Source organism: Bos indicus x Bos taurus, chromosome 29, assembly GCF_003369695.1.
Source record: "Bos indicus x Bos taurus breed Angus x Brahman F1 hybrid chromosome 29, Bos_hybrid_MaternalHap_v2.0, whole genome shotgun sequence".
Classification (NCBI taxonomy): domain Eukaryota; kingdom Metazoa; phylum Chordata; class Mammalia; order Artiodactyla; family Bovidae; genus Bos; species Bos indicus x Bos taurus.
The window spans coordinates 50,452,427-50,468,358 of record NC_040104.1 but is presented as its reverse complement, the minus strand read 5'-3'; positions in this window follow the sequence as shown (position 1 = coordinate 50,468,358).

The following is a 15,932-nucleotide window of genomic DNA, read 5'->3' as shown; positions in this document are numbered from 1 at the left end:
CCTTCTCCAATGCATGTACGCATGCTAAGTCGCTTTAGTCTTGTCCAACTCTGTGCGATCCCATAGATGGCAGCCCACCAGGCTCCTCTGTCCACAGGATTCTCTAGGCAAGAATACTGGAGTGGGTTGCCATTTCCTTCTCCAAGTGGTTTTACCTACTTTCTTCAAGTCTATTAAAGGATCATAAGTCAACCACCCACTCCCAAGAGTGGGGAGGGGATGCAGAGTCTTCCCAGGGTCGGAGTAAAGTGGAGGTAAGACAGGCAAGTATTAGACTAATTCATAAATGGGCAAGGTCCAAGCAAACAGGACTGTAAGCATTTAGAGGGTAGGGACTGTTTTAGTAACCTGTGTGTGTGCAGTCCATCATGTTTGCAATATAAATGAATGAATCAATAAATGAGAGCGACCAATTCGTTTAAGGCAGTTATCCACAGGTAAATGAATTAGAAACACCAAGGAATGTTTCCCAAAATACACAAGCCCATTAGTCCTGCTCAGCCCATAAAGGTTAGAATAAACCAACTGTGAATATACCAGTACTCAATACCACTGTGAGTATACAGCACCAATGCCCTCATAGCACACACTCAGCTGCCTCCCTCCCACCTCCACCCGTCCCTGGGTTAAGAGCTGCCATGTTTAGGCATCTCTCTGCCCTCTGATACATGTAGCCATAGGATAAATGCACTATTGCCCTGTGTTGCCTGAGGAAGACCCAGGCTACGAGAGAACTTGTCTTTGCCAAGTTCACTTTGTCTGGGACAAAGCCCTGTGTGCAGGGCTGTGTGCAAAGCCTTTCATTCCCTGCCTCTTTCTCACTGCTTCTCTCTACCTGGGCAGAAGCCTTCCCTCAGGTGCTTACAGGACTTCATTTAAGACTGCAGAAGGCCTCTGTTAAAACACATGAACCATCCTTAAGCTCTCCCTATAGCACCAAAGTGTGATGATGTATTTACCTGAAGATTTAGTTGGTACCTTTCTCCTCAGGAAAATGGGAGAGTGTCAGAGGCCAGCCTGGATTGATTATCAGAGGTATGGGGGGCCTAGTAGTGGAAGGCAACCCCTAGCTTCATGCCCTGGAAGGTCAGTCTAGAAGAGTACCAAGGGCCTGGGGTAAGCTTTGGATTCAGAGAATCATAGGAGATTTGGCATTTAACCTCAGTTTTAAGAATAAGTAGGAATTTTCAATTGTCATGCTGGCAGAGAAGGCAAGAAGAAATTAAAATCAGTTTGTTTCAGAGATTCCTAAGAGTTGACACATTGCCTATGGCCCAAATCTGTTAACAGGAGATAGGGGATTTTATATTGATTATCTGGCTTCCTTGGTAGCTCAGCTGGTAAAGAATCCACCTACAATGCAAGAGACCTTGGTTTGCTTCTTGAGTTGGGAAGAGCTCCTGGAAAAGGGATAGGCTACCCACTCCAGTATTCTTGGGCTTCCTGGTGGCTCAGATGGTAAAGAATCTGCCCACAATGCGGGAGACCTGGGGTTCTATCCCTGGGTCGGGAAGATCCCCTGGAGGAGGGCATGGCAACCCTCTCCAGTATTCTTGCCTGGAGAATCCCCATGGACAGAGGAGCCTGGCGAGCTACGTTCCATGGGGTCACAAAGAGTCAGAAATGACTGAGCGACTAAGTGTACACATATGGGTTATCATACTAAGTAAAGTGAGTCACACAGAGGAAGACAAATATCACATGATATCGACTATGTGGAGTCGAGAGAAATGAACTTGTTTACAGAGCAGACTGACAGACATGGCAAACAAACATGGATTATCGAAGGGTCGGGGCAGGGATAAATCAGGAGTTTGGCATGAACAGAGGCAAACTATTGTATATAAAATAGATAAGCAACGAGGATCTAGCATATAGCACAAGGAACTATATTCAGTATCTTGTAACAACCTATAATGGAAAAGAATCTGAATAAGAATATATGTATATGTATGTATGTGTGTATATATATGTGTATTACTGTGTATGACTGAATCACTTTGCTATATACCTGAAATAATGCAACATTGTAAATCAATTATACTTCAATAAAAAAAAAAAGTAACCAGAGAAGGGTAACTCAATATGAAGTAAAATAGAGTTAGAGAGTAAATTCTAAAAAAAAAAAAAAAAAAAAAGGAGACAGTTTTAAGATTCTTACTCATGCTCATGCATATTCACTGAGGCATGTCCACTCCTGGGCAATCTGGGCATTTCTGGCCCCGAGACCACTCTACTCTATAAACTTGACCTTTCTTCCTTCCCTTCCTTCCCTTCCTCCCTCCCTCCCTGCCTTCCTTCCTTCCTTCTTCTTTTCTTTCTTTCTTCTTCATGTTGGTGTTAGAACATCAGCATGCTCCTGCTGTCCAATTTCTTAGTTTGTCTAAGAGGCGAGGCAGGATGAGTTTATTCTGTGGGAGTTCAGACAGGAGTTCCTGAAACCAAAAAACAGCACAGTATGTCCCGCATAGACGCCTGTGACACCAGCTGAGCAAAGTATTAACTTTATAAATTACACTAATGCTTCCCAAACTTTAATGCGTACAAATCCCCAATTCAGTTCAGTCACTCAGTCATGTCCGACTCTTTGCGACCCCATGAATTGCAGCACGCCAGGCCTCCCTGTCCATCACAAACTCCCGGAGTTCACTCAAACTCACGTCCATTGAGTCAGTGATGCCATCCAGCCATCTCATACTCTGGCGTCCCCTTTTCCTCCTGCCCCCAGTCCCTCTCAGCATCAGAGACTTTTCCAATGAGTCAACTCTTCGCATGAGGTGGCCAAAGTACTTGAGTTTCAGCTTTAGCATCATCCCTTCCAAAGAACACCCAGGGCTGATCTCCTTTAGAATGGACTGGTTGGATCTCCTTGCAGTCCAAGGGACTCTCAAGAGTCTTCTCCAACACCACAGTTCAAAAGCATCAATTCTTCAGCGCTCAGCTTTCTTCACAGTCCAACTCTCACATCCATACATGACCACAGGAAAAACCATAGCCTTGACTAGATGGACCTTTGTTGGCCAAGTAATGTCTCTGCTTTTGAATATGCTATCTAGGTTGGTCATAACTTTCCTTCAAAGGAATAAGCATTTTTTTTATTTCATGGCTGCAGTCACCATCTGTAGTGATTTTGGAGCTCAGAAAAATAAACTCTGACACTGTTTCCACTGTTTCCCTGTCTATTTCCCATGAAGTGATGGGACCAGATGCCATGATCTTCGTTTTCTGAATGTTGAGCTTTAAGCCAACTTTTTCACTCTCCTCTTTCAATTTCATCAAGAGGATTTTTAGTTCCTCTTCACTTTCTGGCATAAGGGTGGTGTCATCTGCATATCTGAGGTTATTGATATTTCTCCCGGCAATCTTGAATCCAGCTTGTGCTACTTCCAGCCCAGCATTTCTCATGATGTACTCTGCATACAAGTTAAATAAGCAGGGTGACAATATACAGCCTTGACATATACTTTTCCTATCTGGAACCAGTCTGTTGTTCCATGTCCAGTTCTAACTGTTGCTTCCTGACCTGCATACAGGTTTCTCAAGAGGCAGGTCAGGTGGTCTGGTATTCCCATCTCTTTCAGAATTTTCCACAGTTTATTGTGATCCACACAGTCAAAGGCTTTGGCATAGTCAATAAAGCAGAAATAGATGTTTTTATGGAACTCTTTTGCTTTTTCCATGATCCAGCAGATGTTGGCAATTTGATCTCTGGTTCCTCTGCCTTTTCTAAAACCAGCTTGAACATCTGGAAGTTCACAGTTCACATATTGCTGAAGCCTGGCTTGGAGAATTTTGAGCATTACTTTACTAGCATGTGAGATGGGTGCAATTATGCAGCAGTTTGAGCATTATTTGGCATTGCCTTTCTTTAGGATTGGAATGCAAACTGACCTTTTCCAGTCCTGTGGCCACTGCTGAGTTTTCCAAATTGGCTGGCATATTGAGTGCAGCACTTTCACAGCATCATCTTTCAGGATTTGAAAGAGCTCAACTGGAATTCCATCACCTCCACTAGCTTTGTTTGTAGTGATGCTTCCTAAGGCCCACTTGACTTCACATTCCAGGATGTCTGGCTCTAGGTGAGTGATCATACCATCGTGATTATCTGGGTAATGAAGATCTTTTTTGTACAGTTCTTCTGTGTATTCTTGCCACCTCTTCTTAATCTCTTCTGCTTCTGTTAGGTCCATACCATTTCTGTCCTTTATCTAGTCTATCTTTGCAAGAAATGTTCCCTTGGTATCTCTAATTTTCTTGAAGAAATCTCTAGTCTTTCCCATTCTGTTGTTTTCCTCTATTTCTTTGCACTGATTACTGAAGAAGGCTTTCTTATCTCTTCTTGCTATTCTTTGGAACTCTGCATTCAGATGCTTATATCTTTCCTTTTCTCCTTTGCTTTTCACTTCTCTTTTCACAGCTATTTGTAAGGCCTCCCCAGACAGCCATTTTTCTTTTTTGCATTTCTTTTCCATGGGTATGGTCTTGAACCCTATCTCCTGTACAATGTCATGAACCTCAGTCCATAGTTCATCAGGCACTCTATCTATCAGATCTAGTCCCTTAAATCTATTTCTCACTTCCACTGTATAATCATAAGGGATTTGATTTAGGTCATACCTGAATGGTCTAGTGGTTTTCCCTACTTCCTTCAATTTCAGTCTGAATTTGGCAATAAGGAGCTCATGATCTGAGCCACAGTCAGCTCCCGGTCTTGTTTTTGCTGACTGTATAGAGCTTCTCCATCTTTGGCTGCAAAGAATATAATAAATCTGATTTTGGTGTTGACCATCTGGTGATGTCCATGTATAGAGTCTCCTCTGTGTTGTTGGAAGAGGGTGTTTGCTAAGACCAGTGTGTTTTCTTGGCAAAACTCTATTAGTCTTTGCCCTGCTTCATTCCATTCTCCAAGGCCAAATTTGCCTGTTACTCCAGGTGTTTTTTGACTTCCTACTTTTGCATTTCAGTCCCCTATAATGACAAGGACATCTTTTGGGGGTGTTAGTTCTAAAAGGTCTTGTAGGTCTTCATAGAACCATTCAACTTCAGCTTCTTCGGCATTACTGGTTGGGGCATAGACTTGGATTACTGTGATATTGAATGGTTTGCCTTGGAAACAAACAGAGATCATTCTGTGGTTTTTGAGATTGCATCCAAGTACTGCATTTTGGACTCTTTTGTTGACCATGATAGCTACTCCATTTCTTCTAAGGGATTCCTGCCCATAGTAGTAGATATAATGGTCATCTGAGTTAAATTCACCCATTCCAGTCCATTTTAGTTTGCTGATTCCTAGAATGCTGACATTCACTCTTGCCATCTCCTGTTTGACCACTTTCAATTTGTCTTGATTCGTGGACCTAACATTCCAGGTTCCTATGAAATATTGCTCTTTGCAGCATCAGACCTTGCTTCTATAACCAGTCACATCCACAACTGGGTATTGTTTTTGCTTTGGCTCCATCCCTTCATTCTTTCTGGAGTTATTTCTCCACTGATCTCCAGTAGCATATTGGGCACCTACTGATCTGGGGAGTTCCTCTTTCAGTATCCTATCATTTTGCCTTTTCATACTGTTTATAGAGTTCTCAAGGCACAAATACTAAAGTGGTTTGCCATTCCCTTCTCCAGTGGACCACATTCTGTCAGACCTCTCCACCATGACCCGTCCATCTTGGGTGGCCCCACAGGCATGGCTTAGTTTCATTGAGTTAGACAAGGCTGTGGTCCTAGTGTGATTAGACTGACTAGTTTTCTGTGAGTATGGTTTCAGTGTGTCTGCCCCTCTGATGCCCTCTTGCAACACCTACAGTCTTACTTGGGTTTCTCTTACCTCGGACATGGACAAATCCCCAGGGATCTTATTAAATTATGGGTTCCTAATTCCGTCAAGCTGGGCTGGAGCCTGAAATGCTACATTTCAAATAAACTCCCAGATGTTGTTGGTTCTGCTGACTGACAGGATCCACTCTTTGAATAGCAAAGGATACACCACCGTCAAAGCATAGGGAAGCAAATTCTTACCTTCTTCAGTGGAGTGTATGAGAGAATGTTCACCTATCACCAGTCTGCCCATGGCTGCTTCCAGGTACCAAGTTCTAGGATTTGAAAGGGCATGTTGTGGTCTGACTGGTTGGTGAATAATATATTCATATACACTTCATCCTGACCCCCAGAGCATAAGCATCACACCATATTGAGTTTCCTTAAGGGCCTTTCAACTGAATTATGTATGAATAAGGCAGGATGAGAAGAGCAAATGGAAGAGATGAGAAGAGAGAAGTGTGTGCACTCACAGACCCAGCTCAGCCAAAGTCTCAGCATCCCAGTGCAGTGGAGATTGACTAGATGGTGATATAACCTATCTCCTGCTCATGGACCCACAGGAAAAATACACTTATCAGTGTCTCTAAACATTCTGCCCAAAGGATTGCGGAAGATAGTGTTATATGATTCTTCCAAGACTGGCCTATAAAGTCCTCTTTTGTGTGATTCTTGACTCGGAGTCCCCTCTGCCATGGGAGCATCCAAGAAAGGGCTCAAAGGCCCTTAGAGAAAGGCAGTGTCACAAGAGTCCATGGGTCCTGAATCATGTGGCAGCCTGACCAGTGAACACTGATTGAGTTTTAACCACACACCAAAAAATGAATCAATATTGTCTAAGACCTTGAAATTTGAGGACTTAACTGTGTATCAGTCAAGTCCACCTAGTGAGGAAACAGAAACAACCTTAAGTCTTTCAACAGAGGGAATTTAATATAAGGAATTGGTCACAGGAAAGATGAAAGAGCTTAGAACCCAAACGTGAGATGAGGAAGCAACCCTTTTTTAGCAACAACTGGGTGATAGTTCATTCTTAGTCTCAGCTGGATGACAGAAAGAGGCAGCTTTGTCAGAACTCATTACTGGAACTGCCTGGCTGAAGCTGGAATCCCTGTTGGAGCTGCCAGTCAGAGGTGGGACCACAAAGTTAGAGGTAATCTTGCAGGATCTAGGGCTCAAAGGAGACAGCCACTGCCAGAAGATTAAGAAAGTCAAAATTATCTTGGCTTCTGCTTTCCTCTGTCAAAACATCCCATTCATCTCACAACATGGGAACCAGTCAATAAGAAAGTTTGTAATATATTATTATCTATGATATGTAAAAGGACTAGGAAAGGCAGAATATGGATCTGAGAGAAAATAGGAAATTGGCCAGCTGTATTACCATCCTTAATATATTTGCCGTGGTTCCCATGGAGTTTCCTTGGGCTCGGTGGTGCCACAAAGATTGCTCAACCTTTGCTTGACTATTTCCTCAATATACCTTTGTCTGCCTTTGCCCAGTTATCCTACTTTGCAAAGAAAGACAAGTTTGTGGAATGCTCTCACATCCTAAGTCTCCAGAGTACAAGCAAGAATGACAACTGGCCATGTGTGTGTGTGTTAGTTGTTCAGTTGTGTCTAACGCTTTGTGAACCCATGGACTGTAGCCCACCAGGCTCCCCTGCCCATGGAATTCTCCCCACAAGAATACTGGAGTGGGTAGCCATTCCCTTCTCCAGGGTATCTTCCCAACCCAGGGATCAAACTTGGGTCTCCTGCATTGCAGGCAGATTCTTTACCATCTGAGCCACTGGGGAAGCCTGACATCTGGCCAAAAGAAGGTACAAAGAAAACTTTAGCCTAAGCTTTACCACTTAAGTCTGTTAGCCTCAGCAAGTTATTATCAGTTGACCACCAGCAGGATGGGAACTAGTCAATACTCCGATCTTATTGTGAGAAAGAAATGAGATAATTTATGTAAAGAGCTTGATACAGTTATGATAGAGTTATATAGAGTTACACTGCTTGATAGAGTTATGCTTGGTATACGATGACCACTATTATTCACTCATTCACATACATACTTAGGGCCTTTGTTGTTGCTGTTCAATAGCTAAGTCATGTCTGACTCTTTGTGACCCCGTGGACTGCAGCACACCAGACTTCCCTGTCTTAGGGCCTATCACATACCAAAGTCTGTTCTATGGTAAAGTCTATGAATAAACAAAAGGCTATGACAAAAGACAAAATCCCTATCTTCCTTGAGCTAATACTTTAGTGAAGGTTAATGCCTTTTTCATCACATGGAAAGGAGAAAGAATTTACATTTACTAACAGGTTCTTTTCAGCTCTGAAATATATAATTTTACTCAGAGTCACAGTTTCATTCAAATAAAGCTTAGTCAACACTTATAATCATTCAACTTTAGACATAAATTAACGTATGTTTCCTATTACTGGAGATAGGCCACATTAATGTAACTGGCACTTGCCAAGAAGCTGTGGTGAGGATTTTTCATCGGATAATTGGGTAATATCACATGGCCTCAAAAATCCCTTCTATGTTTATAAGTGCAACCTGTACTTAAAGCTGTTTAAGATCTGTCTTGCCCACCATAATATTTCCAACACCTAGCACAGTACCTGGTACTTAACAGGTACCTAGTAGATATTTGTTAAATAAATGATTGGTGGCTCTTTAATTCTTGGACTTACGCTTCTATTATTGTTGGCCGGGGTTTATTAGAGCATTTACCACCTTGTGTTGTTGTCACTATTTTATCTGTCTGTCGTCCATACTCATTTCTGATCTCCCTAAAGATGGGGGCTGTTTTCTTAATCTCTGCTAACCAAGACTGCACTCAACAAAAACCAAATATAGTTGACCTTTCAAAAACACAGGTGTTCAAAACCAGACAAAGATGACACAAAAAAAGAAAACTACAGGCCAATATCACTGATGAACATAGATGCAAAAATCAACAAAATTCTAGCAAACAGAATCCAACAACATATTAAAAAGATCATACATTATGACCAAGTGGGCTTTATCTCAGGGACACAAGGATTCTTTAATATTCACAAATTAATCAATGTGATACACCACATCAACAAATTGAAAGATAAAAACTATATGATTGTCTCAATATGTGCAGGAAAAGCCTTTGACAAAATTCAACATCCATTTATGATTTAAAAAAAAAAAAACAGAAAGCAAGTATAGAAGGAACATACCTCAACATAATAAAAGCCATATATGATAAACCCACAGCAAACATTATCCTCAATGGTGAAAAATTGAAAGCATTTCTGCTAAAGTCAGGAACAAGACAAGGGTGCCCACTCTCACCACTACTATTCAACATAGTTTTGGAAGCTTTAGCCACAGTAATCAGAGAAGAAAAATAAATAAAAGTAATCCAGATTGGAAAAAAAGAAGTAAATTCTCACTGTTTGCAGGTGACATGATCCTCTACATAGAAAACCCTCAAGGTACCACCAGAAAATTACTAGAGCTAATCAATGAATATAGTAAAGCTTCAGGATATAGCATTAATACACAGAAATCCCTTGCATTCCTATACACTACCAATGAGAAAACAGAAAGAGAAATTAAGGAAACAATTCCATTCACCATTGCAATGGAAGTAATAAAATACTTAGGAATAAATCTACCTAAAGAAACAAAAGACCTATATATAGAAAACTATAAAACCTCATGAAAGAAATCAAAGATGACACAAATAGATGGAGAAATATACCATGTCCATGGATCAGGCCATGGTAACAGAAATATACCATGTCCATGGATCAATATAGTGAAAATGAGTATACTACCCAAAGCAATCTATAGATTCAATGCAATCCCTAACAAGCTACCAACATTATTTTTCACAGAACTAGAACAAATAATTTTACAATTTGTATGGAAATACAAAAAACCTCAAATAGCCAAAGCAATCTTGAGAAAGAAGAATGGAACTGGAGGAGTCAGCTTGCCTGACTTCAGACTATACTACAAAGCTACAGTCATCAAGACAGTATGGTACTGGCACAAAGACAGAAATATAGATCAGTGGAATAAAATAGAAAGCCCATAGAGGAGGAGGAGCCAAGATGGTGGAGGAATAGGATGGGGAGACCACTTTCCCCCTGACAAATTCATCAAAAGAACATTTAAACGCCAAGTAAATTCCACAAAACAACTTCTGAATGTTGGCAGAGGACATCAGGCACCCAGAAAAGCAGCCCATTGTCTTCGAAAGGAGGTAAGAAAAAATATAAAAGACAAAGAGACAAAAGAGGGAGGGACAGAACTCTGTCCCAGGAAGGGAGTCTCAAAAAGAGAGAAGTTTCCAAACACCACAAAACACTCTCACTGCCGAGTCTGTGCCGAGCCTTGGAAATACAGAGGGCAACATAACAGGGAGGAAAAGTAAATAAACAATTAAAACCCACAGAGTACAAGCCCAACGGTAACTCCCCCAGCGGAGAAGCAGCACAGACGCCTGCACCCGCCACTAGCAACCGGGGGCTGGTCAGGGAGGCGTGGACTGCATTGCTTAGAGTAAGGATCTGGCCTGAATGCCCCGAGCACTATCTGAGCTAACTAATTTGGGCTAGCAAACCAGACTGTGGGATAACTACCACGCGAAAAGCCAGCCCTAACCTAAGACACCGCCAGGCCCACGCACAGAACAAAGGACTGAACAGAGATAGCAGGCTGCAGACCATCCCCCTCCAGTGACACACAGCCAGAGCCAGAAGGGGGAAATCTCAGCCCCAGAGAGACATTATCTCCAAAACCATAAGCAGGCTTCCTTGCTAACTAAGACTTCTTGGGGTTCTGGACGGTCAACATCCTCCTGAGAAGGTGTGCCAGTTGTACACCCAGAAAACCAAGCGGCAGGGAGGCGATAAGTCACAACAACCGCGCTCGCCAAACACCTCATCACCTGAGCTGCTCGGAGCTGGGAAGGGCACAAAATGCAGGCCCAACCGAGTCTGCGCCTCTGAGGACTACCCAAGTGCCTGAACCTGAGAGGCTTAGACCTGGGAGGTGCATACAGCCCAGGGCCAGCCTCAGATGGTTCCCGGCAGAGCAACCTAGAGCCTGAGCAGTGTGGGCAGGGAGGGTACACGCGTCATGAGTGGGGGGCAGGCCCAGTGTGGTTGAGGCACTGCGAGCACACACCAGTGTTATTTGTTTGCAGCGTCCCTCCCTCCCCACAGCGCGGCTGAACAAATGAGCCTAAAAAAAAAAAAAAGTGTCCACCACCACCCCCTTTGTGTCAGGGCAGAAATCAGACACTGAAGAGACCAGCAAACAGAAGAAGCTATAACAGAGGGAACCGCCTTGGAAGCGACAGGCAATAGATTAAAACCCTGTCGTTAGTACCACTACATAGGAAGGGGCCTATAGATGTTGAGAAATATAAGCCAGACCAAGGAACTAGCCGAAAATGAACTGACCCCACAATACCCACAACAACACCAGAGTAAATCTTAGATATATTTTTAGTATTTTTATGATAATTCTTTCTTTTTTTTTTAATTTTTTAAAAATTTTAAGCCCTCTATTACTTCTTTAATTTTCACTTTTATAACCTACTATTACTTTGCAAAAAAAAAAACAAAACCCTATTTTTTAAAAGCAAACTTCATATATATATTTTTTTATAATTTTTGTGAATTTTTTTCTCTTTTTTCTCTTCTTCCGTTCTTTAACATTGTATTTCTGAAATTCCAAACGCTACTCTAGATTTTTAATTTATGCTTTTCAGTGTTTGTTATCAATTTTGTACTTATGTTTTCTTTATAATTTTTGTGGCTTTGTTTGTTTGGTTTTTCTTTTTCTTTTTCTTTTTCTTCTTCTTTTCTTTAACATTGTATTTTTGAAATTCCAAACTTTACTCTAGATTTTTAATTTTTGCTTTTTGGTATTTGTTATCAGTTTTGTACCTTTAAGAACCCAATCTTCAGTACACATTTTTTTTTACTTGGGAGCGAGATTACTGGCTTGACTGCTCTCTCCTCCTTTTTCTCCACCAAGTCGCCTGTGTATCCTCCCTAACCCCTCTCTACTCTACCCAACTCTATGAATTTCTGTGTGTTCCAGATGGTGGAGAACACTTAGGGAACTGATTACTGGCTGGATCTGTCTCTCTCCTTTTCATTCCCCCCTTTTATCCTCCTGGCCACCTTTGTCTCCTTCCTCCTTCTTCTCTTCTCTGTATAACTCCGTGAACATCTCTGAGCAGTCCAGTTGTGGAGTGCACATAAGGAAGTGATTACTGGTTAGCCCGCTCTCTCCTCTATTGATTCCACCTCATCTCATTCGGGTCATCTCTAACTCCCTCCTCCCTCTTCTCTTCTCCATGTAACTCTGTAAACCTTTCTGGGTGTCCCACACAGTGGAGAAACTTTTCATCTTTAACCTAGATGTTTTATCAATGGTGCTGTATAGAAGGAGAAGTTTTGAGACTATGGTAAAAATAAGACCGAAAACTGGAAGTAGGAGGCTTAAGTCCAAACCCTGACTCCAGGGAACTCCTGACTCCAGGGAACATTAATTGACAGGAGCTCATCAAACGCCTCCATACCTACACTGAAACCAAGCACCACACAAGGGCCAACAAGTTCCAGGGCAAGACATACCAAGCAAATTCTCCAGCAACACAGGAACACAGCCCTGAGCTCCAATATACAGGCTGCCCAAAGTCACCCCAAAACCATAGACATCTCATAACTCATTACTGGACACTTCATTGCACTCCAGAGAGAAGAAATACAGCTCCACCCACCAGAACACTGACACAAGCTTCCCTAACCAAGAAACCTTGACAAGCCACCTGTACAAACCCACACACAGCGAGGAAATGCCACAATAAAGAGAACTCCACAAACTGCAAGAATACAGAAAGGACACCCCAAACTCAGCAATTTAAACAAGATGAAGAGACAGAGGAATACCCAGCAGATAAAGGAATAGGATAAATGCCCACCAAACCAACAAAAGAGGAAGAGATAGGGAATCTACCTGATAAAGAATTTCGAATAATGATAGTGAAATTGATCCAAAATCTTGAAATCAAAATGGAATCACAGATAAATAGCCTGGAGACAAGGATTGAGGAGATGCAAGAAAGGTTTAAGAAGGACCTAGAAGAAATAAAAAAGAGTCAATATATAATGAATAATGCAATAAATGAGATCAAAAACACTCTGGAGGCAACAAATAGTAGAATAACAGAGGCAGAAGATAGGATTAGTGAATTAGAAGATAGAATGGTAGAAATAAATGATTCAGAGAGGAAAAAAGAAAAATGAATTAAATTAGGACAATCTCAGAGACCTCCAGGACAATATTAAATACTACAACATTCGAATCATAGGCGTCCCAGAGGAAGAAGACAAAAAGAAAGACCATGAGAAAATACTTGAGGAGATAATAGTTGAAAACTTCCCTAAAATGGGGAAGGAAATAGTCACCCAAGTCCAAGAAACCCAGAGAGTCCCAAACAGGATAAACCCAAGGAGAAACACCCCAAGACACATATTAATCAAATTAACAAAGATCAAACACAAAGAACAAATATTAAAAGCAGTAAGGGAAAAACAACAAATATCACACAAGGGAATTCCCATAAGGATAACAGCTGATCTTTCAATAGAAACTCTTCAAGCCAGGAGGGAATGGCAAGACATACTTAAAATGATGAAAGAAAATAACCTACAGCCCAGATTATTGTACCCAGCAAGGATCTCATTCAAATATGAAGGAGAAATCAAAAGCTTTTCAGACAAGCAAAAACTGAGAGAATTCAACACCACCAAACCAGCTCTCCAACAAATGCTAAAGGATATTTTCTAGACAGGAAACACAAAAAGGGTGTATAAACTCAAACTCAAAATAATAAAATAAATGGCAACGGGATCATACTTATCAATAATCACCTTAAACGTAAATGGGTTGAATGCCCCAACCAAAAGACAAAGACTGGCTGAATGGATACAAAAACAAGACCCCTACATATGTTGTCTACAAGAGACCCACCTCAAAACAGGGGACACATACAGACTGAAAGTGAAGGGCTGGAAAAAGATTTTCCATGCAAATAGAGACCAAAAGAAAGCAGGAGTAGCAATACTCATATCAGATAAAATAGACTTTAAAACAAAGGCTGTGAAAAGAGACAAAGAAGGTCACTACATAATGATCAAAGGATCAATCCAAGAAGAAGATATAACAATTATAAATATATATGTACCCAACATAGGAGCACCGCAATATGTAAGACAAATGCTAACAAGTATGAAAGGAGAAATTAACAATAACACAATAATAGTGGGAGACTTTAATACCCCACTCACACCTATGGATAGATCAACTAAACAGAAAATTAAAAAGAAACACAAACTTTAAATAATACAATAGACCAGTTAGACCTAATTGATATCTATAGGACATTTCATCCCAAAACAATGAATTTCACCTTTTTCTCAAGCGCACACAGAACTTTCTCCAGGATAGATCACATCCTGGGCCATAAATCTAGCCTTGGTAAATTTTTTAAAAATTGAAATCATTCCAAGCATCTTTTCTGACCATAATGCAGTAAGATTAGATCTCAATTACTGGAGAAAAACTATTAAAAATTCCAACATATGGAGGCTGAACAACACGCTGCTAAATAACCAACAAATCACAGAAGAAATCAAAAAAGAAATCAAAATTTGCATAGAAACGAATGAAAATGAAAACACAACAACCCAAAACCTGTGGGACACTGTAAAAGCAGTCCTAAGGGGAAAGTTCATAGCAATACAGGCATACCTCAAGAAAGAAGAAAAATGTCAAATAAATAACCTAAATCTACACCTAAAGCAACTAGAAAAGGAAAAAATGAAGAACCCCAGGGTTAGTAGAAGGAAAGAAATCTTAAAAAATAGGGCAGAAATAAATGCAAAAGAAACAAAAGAGACCATAACAAAAATCAACAAAGCCAAAAGCTGATTCTTTGAAAGGATAAATAAAATTGACAAACCATTAGCCAGATTCATCAAGAAACAAAGGGAGAAAAATCAAATCAATAAAATTAGAAATGAAAATGGAGAGATCACAACAGACAACACAGAAATACAAAGGATCACAAGAGACTATCAGCAATTATATGCCAATAAAATGGTCAATGTGGAAGAAATGGACAAATTCTTAGAAAAGTACAACTTTCCAAAACTGGACCAGGAAGAAATAGAAAATCTTAACAGACCCATCACAAGCACGGAAATTGAAACTGTAATCAGAAATCTTCCAGCAAACAAAAGCCCAGGTCCAGATGGCTTCACAGCTGAATTCTACCAAAAATTTAGAGAAGAGCTAACACCTATCCTACTCAAACCCTTCCAGAAAATTGCAGAGGAAAGTAAACTTCCAAACTCATTCTATAAGGCCACCATCACCCTAATATGAAAACTTGACAAAGATGCCACACACACACACACAAAAAAAAAAAAAAAAAACTAGAGGCCAATATCACTGATGAACATAGATGCAAAAATCCTTAACAAAATTTTAGCAATCAGTATCCAACAACACATTAAAAAGATCATACACCATGACCAAGTGGGCTTTATCCCAGGGATTCAAGGATTCTTCAATATCCACAAATCAATGTAATACATCACATTAAAAAATTGAAAAATAAAAACCATATGATTATCTCAATAGATGCAGAGAAAGCCTTTGACAAAATTCAACATCCATTTATGATAAATTTCCTCCAGAAAGCAGGAATAGAAGGAACATACCTCAACATAATAAAAGCTATATATGACAAACCCACAGCAAACATTATCCTCAATGGTGAAAAATTGAAAGCATTTCCTCTAAAGTCAGGAACAAGACAAGGGTGCCCACTTTCACCATTACTATTCAACATAGTTCTGGACGTTTTGGCCATAGCAATCAAAGCAGAAAAAGAAATAAAAGGAATCCAAATTGGAAAAGAAGAAGTAAAACTCTCACTGTTTGCAGATGACATGATCCTCTACATAGAAAACCCTAAAGACTCCACCAGAAAATTACTAGAATTAATCAATGAATATAGTGAAGTTGTAGGATATAAAAT